Genomic DNA, 13,069 nt, shown 5'->3' on the forward strand with positions numbered 1-13,069 from the left:
CCCTTGTAATTGTTGGCCTCAGGTGGGACACATTTCCTCCATCCTTTCCTGTTATACTGCCTCCTATATTTCACCAAAGCCTAATCCAAAGGTTTAAAATTAATTATTCCAGTAGCAGGTATCAGCTTGAAGACAAATAGAAAGCAACCACTGTTCATACTTATGAACACATCACTTTTTATTGCTTCTGAAATAAATTACCACTGCACCATGTAAGATCTTCTGATTACTGAAGTTTCCATCACCCCATGGGGCTATGGTGCCATTGAGAGCAGATCTCCACTGTTAGGGTACAGTTTCATGTCGTGCCTAACTTGGGCCAGCTTCAGGCTGATGATGCTAAAGAGGTGACCCCAGCTCTTTCTGCCACCCCCACCTACGTAACTGCTCAGTCAAACGCACGGGAAGGCACAGGAATATGCAGCCAGGGCCAGCCGAGAAGTGGAAGGAGCAGGAAGGAGCTTGTCTGGTGGCAGCCGACACTGAGATCAGATTATAATGCAGATCAGCACACTAAATCAGGGGCATTTAAAACACTTTAAATAAATGGATCAGTTGGCCTATGTTTGCTTCTGATTTTTTTTAAATGATATCATTTTGAGGTCAAGAGATATGGCTCATTCAAGCAGCCGTTCATTAATAACTTAAGCTGTGTGGACTATGAAAAACATTTTGCAAAGTTAATCATTCTCTCTTTTTGTATATATCATCCTGATGAATGCACATATCCTTACTACCATTTCTCTTCCCGTACCCAGACTAAGTACTGTATTATCTCAGTGGCCTGCAGGTGTGTAGATTTGTATCTCATTTTATCAAATCTGTCTGAGAAAAATAAAATGGATACACTAACTCGTTAAAATGAGGGAGCCAGCCTCACTCTGATTTCACATTCTTTAATCTGGTTGATCAATAGACTTCAGCTCCAATCTCCAAACAGATAAATAACTAAGTAAAACAATTTCAAAAAAAAATTTTTATTCTTATGATATGCAAGTAAATGAAAGCACTAATTTCAATTTATATAAAGCCTTCAGCATAAATTATTCAAAAGCACTTTGTGAACTGACATAGAAAATTGATCCAAAGCTTATTGACTTGGCAGAATCACAGAATAACAGAATCCCAGGTTGGAAGGGACCTCAGGGATCATCTAGTCCAACCTTTCTAGGCACAGCACAGTCTAGACAAGATGGCCCAGCACCCTGTCCAGACGACTCTTGAAAGTGCCCAACGAGGCCGAGTCAACCACTCCCCTGGGGAGATTATTCCAGTGGTGACTGTCCTCACTGTGAAAAATTTCCCTCTGGTGTCCAATCGGAATCTCCCCAAGAGCAATTTGTGTCCATTCCCCTTGTCCTCTCCATGGGACTCCGTGTAAAAAGGGAGTCTCCATCTTCTTTTAACCACCCCTGAGTACTGGTACGTGGTGATGAGATCCCCTCTGAGCCTCCTTTTCTCAAGGCTGAACAAACCCAGCTCTCCCAGCCTATCCTCATATGGCAGCTTCCCAGTCCTCTGATCATCTTGGTGGCCCTTCTCTGGACCCCTTCCAGCCTGGCCACATCCTTTTTGTACAGTGGGGACCAGAACTGTACACAGTGCTCCAGGTGTGGCCTGACCAGCGCTGAGTAGAGTGGGATAATGACCTCTTTCTCTCTGCTGGTGAAGTCCTTCCATTAACTTCACATTAACCTTGGACCAGGCCTGAAATGCAGCTGATCCACTGCTGAAGTACAGCCACTTCTGGTCAATGCTGGAGGGGCTATTCAACAGCATATCAACACCAATTATCATGTACAACTTTGGGACACGTTGTCTTAATGAGCTACATCATTGATTTGAATTCTTGGCGAAATTTAAGCAGGCAGAATATAACCCTTCAGCTTGTTACTTGGCCTAAACCTAAGACAGACATGCCCTTTCTGAACCATACTCATCTGTCCTTCTTGACTGCAAGTGATTAGGAGTTTTAAAGAATTCAGGACGGAGGGATTCTCCATAACGTAGTACCCTCCTGGCCACAAACTGCATCCACTCGGTTCTGAAGAAGAGGAAAATTTACCTTGTGGATGCCTTCTTTGCAGTACCCAGCCTCTTCTTTGGAGGTCTGCCATCAATGCAATGGCTGAGTAACTAGTACATTTTAAGGAATTAGGATTAGTAAAGGCAGGTATGACATATGAAAGATGCCCAGATCCTGCAACACAAATCCAGGTCTAACGTCCTAGGGTTGCTAGGCCAGGTCTCAGTGCTGCTATGTTCCCTCTCCAGTTAGATGCTCTGCATAGACCTGTACTCCTCTCTCCCACTCACATAATTAAAAGTACAAAGTTGTCATAAAGAGAGATGGGGTCTATCTGCATTTAGCATTTAATTTATTAAAAGTGTTGTTCAGTCTGAAAAGAATCAGTGATCAAACCTCTCCTATAAAACATGCAGCTGTAGCTCACTCCAAGAGTTAGTAAAAACTCATTTTTAAGACGAAAGGTGAAGTAATTTTACAATCCCAAAGCAGTCTATTCAAGACCAAGGATGAGGTTCAGCAATATTGCTAAGGGCATCCACTGAGGGAGGTAACCTCTATTATTTGGTGGGACACATTCTCTAGGAAAAAAGTTCTTCCAAATGAGGATTAGGGAAATTCAAGCAAATTTCACCCATTGACTCCCTCTTCTTTATCACGTCAAACATGAGTGTTTTGTTTCAACTTTAAAGATCCTCTGCAGTACATTCTTACACCTTTTCTACCCTCTCTTCCAAGGGGTTGCTTAGGATCCCCTCATTAATGAGCTACAATGTCATGGTTCTTTTTGGCTGTTCCTTCATTGGATTTATGAGGCTTGAAGACCTTATTTCTGCACAAAGGCACAGCTTTGCCTAGCATGATAGAAACCAGCTTTAACCCAGCTTCATGATTAGCACATTTTTCTAGGACACGGGAATGGTAGATTGGGAACCTCCCAGCCTGAGAGACTCGAGCCTAAGCCACCCACTTCCTGAGCAAGCAGACTAATCCCTATTATATTACAAAAAGGACATATTTTGTATTACTAAGCAGTCAGGACAGTGTCATTGGTGATCATTACATGCACCCACAACATGCTTTTGAGATGAGCTTCACTGGGATGGTTGAGAAAAGAGTGCCAATGTCATGAATCTCACAAAGTGCTGGGAAGGAACTGCTCAGCTCTGCTGAGACTGCACAGGGTATGCACAGGCAAAAAATTTAGCTATCTAATGTTTAATAGCAAAAGCATTGGCATTTCAGGACACAGGTGCCTAAAAAACCCTAAGAAATCTTTTTGCAGGTAGATTTGTAGAGTAACCATCTCAAGCTTCCTTGTGAAAATTTCTTAACGTGGATCTCAGCTCCAGTGCTAGAAGCAACAAGAGATCCAATTGGTATTGGCAACCTGTACTACAAGCATCTTGTTAGCCAAAGTGCTTCGTGTGGGTCTATGTGATATCTTGTTATCTTATTTCTTGCTCCCACTATTGCTATATGCAGTCATGCCACTGAGAAATTTTAGGAGAGATTTAGTAACATAAATAAGGGCAAAGGAAAGCATATTTCCATGATCACAGAATATCTGCCAGCCATTCAGATGGGAGGGGAGGAGCTGATTCAAGCTGCTAAATTTAATTAAAGCATATGCTCTTGGGCTTTGCAGTTGAATATCCTTAAATCTCCCTCACTTTGTCTCCTTTCCAGGTCATCACAAAGTCTAACTCACATCGAAAGGTTCTTGTTTCATTATCATGCAATATTTTTTTCTCAAATTTGTTTTTTGCCCCCTCTCCACTTCCTCCAGAGAAATCATATACAAACCCTCATCAATAAGGCATTAAGACTATTTTCAAGAGGGTATCAAAATTAATATGCTTTGCAGATCAATCAGGAAAGAAGTAACACCTGTCCTGGTTTTGGCTGGGACAGAATTCATTTTCTTCCTAGTAGCTGGTGTAGGGCTGTGTTTGGATTTAGTATGAGAATAATGTTGATAACACCCTGACGTTTTAGTTGTTGCTAAGCTGTGCTTGCACTAGCCAAGGACTTCTTCAGCTTCCCACACTCTGCCAGGTGAAGTTGGGAGGGGGCACGGCTGGGACAGCTGACCCCAACTGACCCCAGGGATGTCCCACACCATATGACGTCATGCTCAGCATATAGAGCTGGGAAAAGAAGAAGGAAGGGGGGGATGTTTGGAGTGACGGCTTTTATCTTCCCAAGTCACCGTCACACGTGATGGAGCCCTGCTTTCCTGGAGACGGCTGAACACCTGCCTGCCCATGGGAAGTGGTGAATGAATTCCTTGGTTTGCTTTGCTTGTGTGAGTGGCTTTTGCTTTACTTATTGAACTGCCTTTATCTCAACCCACAAGTTTTCTCACTTTTACTCTTGTGATTCTCTCCCCCATTCCACTGTGGCTGAGGGACTGAGGGGCTGCATGGTACTTAGTTGCCAGCTGGGGCTAAGCCATGACATCACCTATGAAATGTATTCTATATATATAAAAGACAAATCCATTCATTGTTGTAACATGCAAAGGCAGTCAGAAGATTTGAAGAAGCAAGTGATGGAGAGTCTGTGGTCATGGCCCAAATAGGTATCAATGACAGCAAGGGAAGCCTTGTGTGTGGAGGCAAAATTTAGGCTCCTGGAAAAGAAACCAAAGAGAAGGACCTCTATGGTAATGGTCTCTGAAATGTTCCCTTATGTCTTGCAGGTCCAGGGAGAGTGGTAGAGAGGCAGAGCTTGAATGTAAGATGGTTTCAGGCTTATCTGACACATGAAAAGCATTGAAAGCCAGGACAGAAGAGGCAGAGTTCTTCTGAGGTGAGCCACGTAAGATTAAGGAGGCTGTGAGTGAGCTTTTAAAGTGAGGAGTGAGGGAAGCCAACCGGTGCACAGAGGTATACGGTTTGGGATGACATTTCTAAAGATGACACAAACATTGAGGTACCCCTCAATGAAGAATAGGTCACAGGAAGTGAATAATCAATCAGAAAATGGAAAGCAAATAGATTGACATTTGAAAAGGTTGTGAAGGCAGGAACTAAAGTGGCAGTACACATGTTACTACAGAAATGCTGGAAACTTCAGAAACGAAGATGGTGGATCTGGCCTTTTTGAGCGTGAATGAAGAGATGGATACACCTGTATCAAAAATTTGGTGGAAGGAAAACAATCAAAAGGACACTGTATCAGATGAGCCATATGCTGGAAAGAGAGATCAAAACATGTCAAAGATCTCTATGAATGAAACTACAGGCCAAGAAGAAACAACACAGCCTTGGGTCAATAGACCCTACAGCTCACCAGTACAGCAGCACTAACGGATCCTAACAGAAGAAAAAAAAGAGGTAGGAAAGGCAGGAAATACAGGCATATTGGGTGACTTCAGTCGCTCCATGGAGACTCAGCAAAGATCACATCTGAGTCTGAAGCAGCAGCTGGTTACTGATCTTAGAGGAAGATATGTAACCCCTGGGTTGACATAAAAATCTAACTCAAAATCTCATCATGAAGCCAACATCCTGCAGCAGATTCCACAACATACCTTGGGTCAACATCCCTCAACAGGAGCCAAGCAGTCTGCGAAAGCTTTGCCCAAATTCAGCAGCGGGACTATGTCAAAATAAGCTCTTAAAAAAAAAAAAGAGTTAAAAGGGAAGGCTAGAGGAATTAAATCCTTACAGATGTTGACAGTAGTGAAGGGTGTTGAGTAGGAAACATGCCACTGGTGTACCACTGGTTTTCTCTTAGAAAAGCCAGAGAGGAAAAAGAGAAGCCAGCGTGGCTTTTTCTTACTTGCAGAAAAAAGTAAGCCAGCATGGTGGTACAGAAGGGTAAAAGCTGTTATAAATAACAAGGCATCCTTAAAAAAGTTAAAGCTGTATCCAGAAGAAGCAAACAGAATCTGTAACTCTAGCGGATTAAAAGTAAAACTATAATGAGGCAGGCCAAAGGACACTGAAGAGCACCCAATGAAATGAAACAACATTAAAATTAAATCTTTCTTTCATCACATCAGAAGTGAAAAGCCTGCCTGTAAGACCAATTGATGGCAACTGTACACAAGAATCACTCGCAGAGAAAATGGTCACTGCAGAGTACCCAAGTGAATTCTCTGCACTGGCGTTTACTGCAGAGGAATCAGGGGTTTGCCAGACCCTCTTTGCAGGGAGGATTCAGCAAAGAGCCCACCTGAAACAGAACTAAAGGTACAGATTTAAAAGACAAAGTCAGACAAAATAGCAAGGTTATATATATATCTACCTAAGAGTTTTACAGAAAATAAAAAATCAAATATCTGAATTATTAACACCAACGTGCAAGGTTCCTCTTAAAACTTTCCTGATGTGTGAAGACTGAAGAGGATCCATGAGAGATCCAGGGAACCACAAGCTTACAAACCTGCTATTTGAACCAGGCAAATTAGCTGAAACTTTGATGAAGGAAGGTAAAAAGATCCAACTTCGTGTAAACTGCACCTCACAGGTGTCTGGATTTTTTTAATGGGTTAACAGGCTGGTGGGTATCGATAACCCAGCAAATGAAATGTTCTTGGATTTCCAAAAAAGTTAACAAAAGGTGTTTAAATAAGCAGCCATGGGACAAGATTATCTGGTCTTGACCTATATAAATTACTTTTCAAAGACAGGAAGCAGAGGGTAGGAGTAACAATTCATTTTCTTCTAGCACAAAGACAAATGTCTTCAAATGAAGCTAATGGGATTCAAAATAAAACAAAGAAGTTGGTCCTTCATGCAGCAAGTAGCAGACATGAAAAATACAAACAAACATTTTTATGGGCTTAAATCTGGGTGGATAGCTGGAGGAAGGAATCAGCACGGACCACAACACAGATAATTCCTGAACTGAGAATATTTGGAGACTGGTAGAGTAGTCATGAACATCTCCCCTGTGCTTACTTCTTGGCATCCAATTATGAGTGCTGGTAGAAGGAGATTGGCTAAATGCACCTGGGTCTGAAACAACACTGAGGGTTTGCGGTTTTTTTAATTCTTAAGTTACAGTATGATGGTTTTTGATTTCTCATGGGCTTAATCATTACAGCCCTCCTCCCCAACACTGGGCAAATCACAGACTATATAGGGCTGGGAGAGGTTTTCAGGAGGTCATTTGGTTCATCCCTCAAATCACCTGAATCATCACGTAAAATGTTTCCACAGATGATTTGTGATTCAATCTGGTTTTGAAAACATCCAGCAGCAGCAAGTCCAGGCCTTCCCAGGTGGTTTGCACAAGCACCTGACTCTCCTTAATACTGGATAGTACTTTTTCATATCTAAGTTAAATCTTCTTCCAGCAATTCAAGCCAATCTAAGCCAATGGCTTCTGAACTATCCTCAGTGGCATGGAGAATGGTTTCTTCTTTTTGCAGCAAGCCTTCATATATCTGAGCTGTTACTCCCATTTCCCCAGATCTTCTATTTCTAGATTCAACAACCTCATCTCTTTCAATCTTTGTTCATAACTACATTGTCTAGATTTTGGCTCTTTCTTGCCGTTGTCTTGTAGACTTTCGCTGTCTTATAATGTGGACAGAAACCATGACAGAAGTTCAGCTGAGTCCTTATAAACACTTGAAAAAGAACACTTGCTTTTGTCAGTGAATCCCCCAAACCTAGTGGTCATCTTTGGTTGTTTTTTAAATCTTTCGTTCTGAAATTGAGTATTTTATTATATTTCTCAGCACAGTATTATTATTTAAAAATGATTGTGCGGTGGCACTTGCAGACTGAACAGAGTGAGAATCTGTTGTGAGAGATGTAGCATAAATGTATAGAAAACAATAATCTTCCTTCCAAAATGTGTAATTTGGGATAAAACCTATTAACCGGATGAGACTGGAGACAGAAAGGACAACTATTGACTAATCAATGGTAGTAACTGCAGTTCCAATAACAGTCACCAAATAGAGACTTGATTCTGGTAGTGGGAATTTAGCCTTAAAACCAGGCAACGAAACAAACATTTGTATTTGTAGAGTTGCACCAGAAATATACATTTTAAACCCAGATCATTGTCTTATTTTCCAGCTACCTGTGTACCTACTTGTATTTCAGGGTTCCTTGTTTTGCATGACGTGCTTACTTGTTTCACAAGTGTATCATAAAAAGGAGGTTTTCAAGGAGTTATGCCTTGGGTACTTTGATGCCTTTAGATGTCGTAGGGAGGAGCTAGGTGCTAAGACTTTGAGAGCTGTACTCTCCCCCAGTTCAGTCTGCGATGCTCTCCTTGCATCCTTTGTACTTGTAACTCCTGTACCATGGCTCCTCTGCATCGGCCAATTTTCCCTCCTGATGATACAGGTGTGGCAGCAATTGCGTTACTGAACCGAGCAAATTATCAGTGGTGTTTTGTCATTGAGTTAAGTGGGATGAGGGATTTGTTCCAACCTCCAAGTTTTGCTCCCAGCCAGCTTGGTTTAGCCTTGCTCCCCCTCCGTTGTTACGTCTGTCGCACTCAGCGTGTGCTTCTTTAGCTCTGTCAATGTTAGTTTCAGTTGCCACTTGTCATCTCTGCTCAGAGCGGTGAGGAGCTCAATTTAATATCTCTAGCTTTCATAAACAAAGCTGATCACTAGGATTACTGAGAGTATTGGACACGCGTTATTGATGAGATGATTGACTTATCACTGCCTCGGATACGAAGTCTTTTAAATTGGTTTGGGGCTTTTATTTTCTTAATTCAGACACAATGATATGTTTCTAGAAAAGGAAGGGTCAAATCTAGCGACGCTGAGATAAATCCAGGCGTAATGCCACTAAAATCCGCAGCTATTGCAAATATACCCGGGTGTTACTGATGCAGGAGTGCAATGCAAAGTATTGAAAATCTGCTCTTTATGGGTCATGATTCCTCCTTGTGACGTACCAGACCTGCTAGGTAGTTGCCAGCTTGGGACATGATGAAAACATCTGTTTCATGTCAGAATCTGCTAGGTCCCAGAATTCAAGTCTCTCTTGGACTTTAAATACACTGAAATAAGGTTGTTCAGGGATTAGCTGGGGTTCTCCAGCCTCCTTTTATTGTTGCTGTATCTTTTTTTATTAAATTGCTCACAGGTGACAACATACAGATATGCTGCGATAAGCTCTCTGAGCAGTACAGTTTTCAGGGAATCTTAGGTCACCGTCATGGAACTCTTGAAATGGGAAAAAAGAATCAGCTTTGCTTTTGTGAGGCATTCAGACCAACTTCTGTTTGTTCCTGTCCTCCTTGCAGTTGACTGGTTTGGTATGTAAAGCATTTGACTGGAAAACAGTATTTTTATCAAAGAAAAAAGCACTCTTCCAACTGTGCGATTGTCCATTTAATTCAGGATTGAAAAGTTAACTACTGCTAAAAAACCCAGCTATATTTTGTCTAGCGGTCTTCAGAAAAGCTATAACCCCAGCCCAACTACTGAGAATACCAGGAAGAAATAGCAAAAGGAGGTAGTAATTAGGGGAGGCAAATAATTTCTCTTTGAGATCTGAAAATAAATTGGGGCAAATGGAGAAAGAAACTTCTGAAAAGAAGGGTTGTTTTGCAAAAGTGGAGACTCCTTAAGCACAGCAGAAGATGAAAAATTACTCTAAATAAGTAGTTCCTAGGCTCTTTTAAAATCTGGAGAAATTCATTTGTACGTACTCCAGACAAGTACTCAGGCTTTCTTCTACATGTTATTGCAATAATAAGTTGCTTTTTATTCTTTCTGTACTGCTGTATTAGAAAAGCTTTGCTGGAGTGTTTACACGGTAATTGGGAAAGACATAGCAACTGTGTGTTAATGGGATAAATTAAGCAGTCATCAGCAGCTTCTTGTGATATGCTACTTAATTACCTCTTTTCCTGAACCTTATCAACACTTCCAGTCAATCCGAAACAGGAGAGAGATTAACAGTAGTTTCAATTTTATACGAAGTAATGTTAAGATCACAAAACAAATTATAACCTGTGAAATCCACGTGACGATCCTTTACTCTTCATGTAAGTTATTCTTTGTGTTCTCCTGCTTTGTGGAGAAGTCCAGCAGTATTTAACAGGAATGAAACCCCACAGGGTTATACGTAAGTATATAATGGGATGTAACACAAATTCATGTTTGGTTTTTTTTCTTAAACTGAAATTCAATAGGACAGAGACTGTTCTTTTAATATTCTTTAAGATATTTTACTATCATAGCTTATTTTCTACAAAATCCTTGATAATGTTCTCATAAGAGCATTACTTGCTTTATCATATGTCCAACAAAAAAAGTCACGAGACGACTCAAAGAAATGGCAGCAGCAATAGAAGTTGATGAAAAACCCAGAGGTATCAAAACCAAATCAACAAAGCTTAGGAAAAAGTAACTGAGAGGACGACAGTATAACCTTTCTATAAATACTTTAATAGCACAGCTATTAAAAGGTTATGGTTTGAGATGATTCACAAAACAAACCAGTGAGCCAAAAGGAAACTCCTTCCAAACACTGGAAGAAATCCCCTAAAGACACAGTCTGCTTAACTGGATAATCATCTCAGCGGGAAAGAGGTGAAAGCATCATTGCTGAGTTTATTTAAATTCAGGTAGATATCCTCTGATGCATCCCATTTCATCTTTGTGGAGGAACCGGGGCAGTTTTCCAAAGCAGAAACACGCTGACAGCTTCGCCCCTGAGTCACCTTCACTGAACTCCTCCAGGTACGCAGGTCTGACCTCCATGAGTTTCGCTCACCCTGGAACTAAATCACTGCCTCCACCTTGGGAAATCCCACGCAGCTGATGGCAAATGGGCAACCTTCTCCCAGTGAAAGATGACAAACAGGAAGATTAAACCATTTAAATAAAGTTTTACCCCTTAGGGCTCTTGGCTCCCGTACAGCTGACTGTGTATTGTTCAGATTTGTAGATGCTCTTGCTATTGGATGGAAAGAAGTTGGTTTTTTTTCCCTCAATTCAGAGAAAACGTCACCTTAGATGATGCAAGACGCCTCGCCTACTTACGTAAAAGGCCTGATTTCCACACCATGCCAAGAACCTACCCTTGCCTCTTTTTGAAAGCTATAACAGATCAATAAGCAGCTGGTAATAACAAGGAGCAGCCCTGATGCACACAATATGAAGGTTTGCAAAAGCCCAAATCCTTCAGAAGAAAATATGGCCCAAGAAGATGCACGGTACTATTATTGTATGAATAACACACGTATTGATCAAGCAGTATTTCTTCAGCTACGAAATGCAAAACCAGCAAGATGCAGACTGCAAACCAAAGCAATCATACGAGTTTTATCTCACTGTAATTTTTATGATTGCTGTCCCTTAGAATACTTTGCGTCTTATATTGGCACATGATTATATATTTCTTTTCTTATTTACTTTCATCAGGCTCACACTGAAAGTGAATATGGTTTGTACTGAAAATTACCGGGCTGTCCTGAATTCTGCACTGAGGTTTTGAACTGCAATTTACGCTTCTTGTTGGATTAACCTACTCCTCCTTCCCCTCTAACTGCCCCAGAAAAACCACCTGGCAAGACACAGTGTGTTGCACAGGTAACCGTAGTCAGAGGATTTTGCAGACGGCAAGCAGGACTGCTGTATTTTGTTATCAATGCACTTTTATGGCCCTTTTCCTTAGGGATTTTGTTTAGAGTCCACAGAAATAAATGATTTACCAATGCAGCAAAAGATCGAGGAAACAGCTCTGATAGCGGTTTGGTGCTGTAAAACCCTGCAGTTTATGGAGGCTCAGGTGGCCCCTCAGCCCTTTTAAAACTTTTTTCAGCTGGGCTATTGGTGCAGAACTACATTTCTGAAAAGGCAGCTGGCTTGTCAGCCCCTTGTTAAAATGAATTGTTGTTTAAAGGCCCCATCAAGAAAACCCTTGCTTTATAACTCCTTTTGCAAAGCCAACCACTAAGTGCTGTCACTTTGCAAATAAAAAGCAAAACCCTCCCAGGTACGGCGTGAGTCGGACCAAAAGCCATCTGTGCCAGACCAAAGCGCTGTTTTGGTGAACGCCCAGCCACGGTCTGCAATTTGTGGCGTTTTTAACAGCGTTTGTAGCTTTGGTAGTAGTGAGTCGGTGACTGTTAGTTATTTATTTCTGTTCCTGTGTGCGGTGTGCGAGGCACCCTGTGAATAGCAAGGGGCGGGGGGGGGGGGGGGGGGGCAGAAACCTGTCCTTAAAAAGCTTATGCTGCTCTCAGGAGTAATGAAGAGTATCTTTAATGATTAAAGGACGATCACAGAATGGTGGGGGTTGGAAGGGACCTCTGGGGATCATCCCATCCCACCCCCTGCTTGAGCAGGCACCCCCAGAGCAGGGGGCACAGGGCCGCGTCCAGGCGGTGTTTGAGTGTTTCCAGGAAAAAGAATGGGCTCATCCAGCGCTGGAGTCTGAAGGGCTCCTCAGCTGATGAAATCAAAAGCTACCCACATCACTCAGTCTCACCCTGAGGCTCCTCACCGGGTGGGTCCCTGTGGCTGGACGAGGGGAGGTAGCCGAAATGCTCAGTACACCGCTTTCAAAGGCATGTAGGAGGGGAGTAGCAGGGCTGGCGGGGTTCGTCAGGACAAGGGAGAGGGGAGAAGGGAAGGTGCTCGCAGGGAGGCAGGGGCAGTCCCTCGCTATCTTACAGCCCTGAGGAGGCGTGACAGGGGAATGCTGGGGAGGGGGGTGAGCAGCAGGCAGCCCGCGGCGGGACAGGAGGCTGAGGGGAGGGCAGGCAGGCCCAGGGAGGGGAAGACCGCCTGAAGGTGGGACCCGGCGAGCCTCAGGGTGTCGGGCGGGTCCCCACGTAGGGGCGGGAAGGGAGGAGGAAGGGAGGGAACTCCCCGCGGGTCCAAGGAGGCCGGCGGCAGCGGCAGCGGGCGCGGCGCCCTGAGGCGGGACCTGCTGAGGGAGTCGGGGGGGGGGCAGGCGCTGAGGGCAGGCGCTGAGGGGCGTGGGCGGGACCGCGGGCGCACCGGGTTCAATCCCCCTCTGATTGGCTGAAGGGGAAAGGGGGCGGGGCAAAGTCTCGCGGTGCCGTCTGGGAGTTGCAGTCCTGGCTATGGACTCCAGC

Source organism: Phalacrocorax carbo, chromosome 2 (genome assembly GCF_963921805.1).
Source record: "Phalacrocorax carbo chromosome 2, bPhaCar2.1, whole genome shotgun sequence".
Lineage (NCBI taxonomy): Eukaryota > Metazoa > Chordata > Aves > Suliformes > Phalacrocoracidae > Phalacrocorax > Phalacrocorax carbo.